Here is a 5,822-nt window from a genome sequence, read left to right on the forward strand (position 1 = left end):
TTTCTGATTCATTTAGATTGTATGCACTGAAATTCTTCACTAGTGCTCGCCCCAAAATAATAGGAAGAATAGGCCATAATTGAAAATACAGTTTCAGCCAACTTCTCGAGAATGTCAGTCTTTACTTTGGAGGTGGGCAGAAGATTTCCACTCTTTTTATACTCCTCGGTGGCTCTTTCCAGGTACATTTCAGTTTCAGATGCAGACTGTGGGGAACAGCTTCGGCTCACAACGTTCTGTGAACTTCTGCCTTTTGAGAATAATGGTGTCCTGAGAAGATGTGGTTGCAGCAGAGTCTGCATTGGATTGGATGATGAGTCATAGTCAGTTGACAGCTGATCAGAGGGGCTGCCGAAAACTGGCAGGATGACCAGGGTGATGCCAACAACCTTCACAGTAGTCCTGAAATTTTGGTTTAAAATACTGAAGACTGAAGTCGTTTGAAATCCCAAAGGTATCCTTCACAACACTTTGCAGCTCCTCTACTGTTGGTGGGATCCTGATGGAAGAACCAACTTCTCCATTTGGTCATCAGTGATTACATGGAGCTCTATCTCGTTCAACCTAGAATAAAATGTAAATGGGCAGAGTTACGTTAGATTAAGTAGGGTCAACTTGGTCATTTTCTGCTGCTTCAATTTCAAAACTAGTAGTTTAATTCAATACAATCATCCATCACAACCTATTCAAAATGCATAGTCTACATACTGATCAGCTGAATTTAAGTTGAGGGATCTTCCAACAACTGAAAAGAACACAACATTAATAACAATCGCACTCTCCAAAGTAACAATTTTACACACACAAATTGTTAAAGACAAATTTGAATTAAAACTAAAATTTTTAAAGGTGAGGTTCACATATAAAACAATGAAACTCTTTATTAGATTAAAAAGGGTAAAAAGGTGATAGACTCTATTTTCTGTACTGATCTGGTGACAGATCATGACATGAAATAACACTATTTGTGTATTTATATACTGTATATATCTTCCCATATTTGAAAAGAGGTCCTTTTAATCTACACAAGGTCATCTCTGTATCCAAACACCATCGGGTGTTAAACATAGAAATGATGAAAGACTTATGTCAGATTAAACACGTATTACTATATTACTTCCTGAGTGTACCTTTGTCTTGAAGATCGTTCTACAGAAACATCGTGACTGAGCGTGGGTCTCACTGATACACGACCAAGTTTAACTGGAAACTTGCATCATCCCTCAATGTGAGCTGTGCCTGCACTAAAGTCACGGGGTCCGACAGCATGAAAATGAAAACCAGTTATTTTGCTGGACTGAGCCACTTTAGCTTCATTACCTCAACTGAAAAACTGCGTGGAGACAAAAGCTTTGAAAAACTGTGACTGACAAAATCCTGCACAAATGATTTTAACTACATCACTGCTGAGTGCAAAACTTTTTCATAAAATGTTAAAAGTAAATGAGGGAGGCTACAGCCCATCGAAATACATCATTGATATATTTTTTTAATATGGTAAACGTGGTTAGTCAAAGCTCTGAAGTAACACAGCTGTGAAGGCTTGGAAAGTGACCTTATGCTAGCAGTCCACTTCGTGGCATTCTGTGTAAAACTACGATACTGTCATTACAGCGGTCATTATTAATCTAATTTTGACGTATCATACTGTTTAGAACTTTTACTCTAAACTGCTACACGTTACTGTTTAAAACGTGTCGTATATTCGTACAAATGAAGATAATCTTACCTCGGACAAAATGGAGATCATCCACTGCTGAAGCGTGTGTGTCCTGCACGTGGCACAACGGACTACAGGCGGAAGTGTAGAATGATTGAAATGAAAATGCTTTCATCAGTTAAATCTATTAGATTTCTTCATTTTTCACGGTACTCATACATTTTTGTTAAATCTGCTCAACAAACTATTGCTTAATTTACCCCAAACAAAATTGTGTAAATTTAAATAACTGAACATCTCAAAAATGTTTAATTTTGCTTAGATTTAATTAAAACAACACATACATGTTTTTACTGAGTATTACTTTCCTATTAGATACTAATTAACCCAAATCACAGTTTTTACAGTGTGTGCTGTGTTTGTCTGTTCATATTTCTCCATATTGACACAAACAGTGAACAGCAGTAGATCTACTCTTCATCTGTTTTAGGCCCAGTGAAAGATATGAAGCAGAAATGGTGTCATTAGGAGAAGAAGAGAAGAACAAGTCCGGCGAGGAGGCAGCAGCTCTTAAAGATGAAACACAGCAACTTAGCCCTGAGCTCAGAGAGCTTCACATGAAAAAGCTCCTCAAGCAGATCATGTCAGAGGTTTGTCATCAACAGGAGGAACTGTTCATATCATAGGATGAAGGATGCTGTCAGCTGGATGAAGAAGGTTATTTAATGGCAAACGTTCACATTGAAGTCAAATTGTTGTCGTGTTGAACAGATTCATGTACTGATCGTCTCCAGAATGTTAGAAGAGCTTCAATCAATCATTAGAAACAACTTACAGCTGCACAGTTGTGTCAAACCAATCTTTGTGTCATTGTGGGATTGTTGTGTTTCTACATGTGACACACGTCTAAAACATGCACACAGTCTGAACACAAACAGGGACTCATTTGTTACCACAGCCAGATGCTGAGAGCCATTTCCTTGTAGTGCTGTGTCTATATATATGAACCATTAGATGTTATTGGAATGATTGTCAGCTTTGATAGTTTCATGTGTGTTTAGCTGGACGGCTGTTTGATCCTCGACATGTTTAAAGGTGTCCAGTCCTGAGACACTGGGGGTGGAAACAGCTGTGATGTCATTGGACTGTCACAAAGACAGAAGTGCATGAAGTGAGCAGCCAAGGAGCCGCTGATGTTTTGGATTCAACAGCATTTGAAAGGTTGACACAGACACATTTGCACATAGAAAGCTGAATCTGTCATATGCCACAGTGAACTCACTGTTCAGTGTTTTTCAGGAAGCTTCTTAACTGCCTCTGCTGCCAAACAAGCAGCTGATGTCCTTGAGAAGAAGCTGAAGAAGTCTTCAACAACAAATACAGGAAGTGGACTTTCAAATACTAGATTCACTTTAGACTCACAGAGAAATGACTCAACTAGCTGTGTTTGATTGACTCCTTGCTGAGGAGGCAGGTGAAGCAGGTGGAGCTGTTGTAATGCTGGCAGAGGGTGTGTCTTAGTAACTCTGTGAGGTAGAACTGAATCCAACATTGTGGATGTGTTGATGTTGGAGCCATTAAGATTCTCTGGCCACACTGTAGGATTTCCCTTTGATTCACTGCGGGGGCATTTTGGAGTCTGTCAATGAAACTCTTCATATTTGTGTTTGACACCAGTTTATAGAAACAGAGAAATGTGTCATGCTTTTGTTCAGCCTCCACAAATATACACATTTGTTCATTGGTTGGACTTTTTGTAAGGAGACACATTGAAAACCATGTTAATAAGATCTTGTTGTTTCCTGTGGATCCGACACAGAGAGTGGACTTCAGACAGAAACCGTGGAAGAGATTTTAGAGGCCGTGTGTGGCAACAGGAAGTTTCTGTATGTTTGCTGATCTTACATGTGGAAAACAACACGTGATGTTTGTGAAGTTCTACAATGATCATTGTTCTCACAGCATTTTGAGTGGGAACAGTTCAAACTGAGAGTAGTGGGAGTTATTTACTGATTGAAACAAGCTGAATGTTTCTGTGCACGATGAAGATCAGCAGCAGCAGCTCAGCTGATCAATGAATTGACATCTATCAGTCATTTCATGAGATGAAGTCATCAGCAGACATTTGTTCTGACTGTGTGATAAATGTCAGAACGTCAGGGCTCTGCTTTAGTCACTACTTGATGATCATTGGCTCATTGTTGAATCCAGTGGCCCAGTCTGACCTCTGACCCTTTGCTGCAGGTCTTCTGTGTTATGTCCACTTTCACGTCTGATCTTCTGCTGTATCGTCCAAAATAAACATCTGAATCATTTCCAACACTTCAGCAGATCTTTAGTTTGGGCAGTACAGTACAAAATAACACATATTGTACTTTACTGCCCACTTCCTGATCTTATTGGATCTGTGTGTGAGGTTGGTGAAGGAAACACATGTTTACTGAGTGAATCGCTGCCATTAGGAACTAGTTTTTTATATGACAGCCTAGAAATCACACAGGACCATTTCTGCAAGTGAAAAGTCGTCATTGGAGGAAAATGATTGTATAGTTTGTGCGACTGTTGTTTGTAAATGAAGAATTGTCCCAACTACATGTGCTCCTGACCTTTGACCTTTTCTTTAGGTGCACAGAGGAGTCTGTGGAAACATCCAGAACTGAGGCAGTGCTACAGATGTCTTCAAATAAAGTGGTGTATTTAACCTGTGATTGTGCAGCATACAGCCCACACAAAGTTAATGAGTGGCTTTGACTTGTAAACAGTAAACAGTGCTCCATGTAATACTTGGCTAGATGGCAGTAGCGTGACTCCCCAGTCAGCCTTTGACCAGTCCAGTGTTTCTGTTTCAGTCATTTAAACATTGTGATATCCAGATAAGTGAAATACCCTCCACAGAACAGCAGCATGACTACATGATTTCCCTAATCCGGCGATACAGGAACAGCCGACTGTCTCCACTACTCCACTTTCTCTTAGCATTAGCCATGCTAAGTGTTTAGCTTGATTAGCGCTCTGGCTCGGCTCTACAGCTGCTTTAAGAAAAATAAAGTCGTCTTGTTTGTTGAGCAGTACTTTATCATTGTTGTTGCTGTGCAGATAATTATACGCCTCGGTGCTCTTATAATTACGCAATTCCTCGTCAACAATGCCTTCGTAAAATAGAAGTCATTAATAATGTGGATGTAGCTAACATCAGGCCATAGTTTAAAGTCATCTACCGTGAGAAGTGACGAGCGAGGCGCTGCTACTGAACTGTTCTTAAAGGTTTTTAAAACATCTCTACTGTCTATACACCTTTAATGTGTTGCCATTTACACCAGGTAAAAACACCTGATTCATTCCAGTTTCTCTGCTTTCACTTTGAATCATGTCAACATGAAGCCTGAACGTCTGTGATGAACACACTATCAGCATCACTGACATATTTCATCATTTAAAAACACTTCCTGTCACTGTGGTGGTTACAGTGACATCATGCAGTTTGTGCTTTGACCTCCAGAGGGCGACAAATCAGCACAGACAGAGAGCTCCATTCAAACTTTGCTGCCATCAGTAATAATTCTTCAAATATAATCATCAGTGTTTGAGCAGTTATGATATCAGGGACAATCTAGACATGTGTGACAATACTGAACATGTCACATGACACACCTTAAACATCATGTGATCCACTCTCAGTCTGCACTTTCATTCATGACTTCAACAGGTTGAAATGAGCTTTGAAGAAACATTCAGTGAAATAAATCTTTCATGGATTCATGTGAGCAGCAGATGAACTTTGTACAAACAACATCTTCAATAACAGAGTCTGAATGAAGCTCAGGTGTTGATGCTGCTCACTGATTGGACGCTTGGTTTCAGCTCCGCTCTCAGTCTTTCCTGCACAGGTGAAGGTAGAAAGTGTGACTGGATCTGTAGACTGGAAACAGAGAAACATGCTGAACATTTGAAGCTTTGCAGCAGAAATGTTCATGTTACAAATACAGCAGAGCTGATCTGGGATCAGTGTGTTCACACCTGCAGCTACAACAAGGTTTCATGTCTCCACACGTCAGCATGTGAACTTTACTCTGACTCAGTCTGAGCAGTCAGACGCATATTTTTAAAGTTAACACATCAGCACACACAGAGCTGAGCTCCTCCCACCTGTGCTGAGTTTCAG

This window comes from Neolamprologus multifasciatus, unplaced genomic scaffold, assembly GCF_963576455.1.
Source record: "Neolamprologus multifasciatus unplaced genomic scaffold, fNeoMul1.2 chr03_unloc_1, whole genome shotgun sequence".
Classification (NCBI taxonomy): Eukaryota; Metazoa; Chordata; class Actinopteri; order Cichliformes; family Cichlidae; genus Neolamprologus; species Neolamprologus multifasciatus.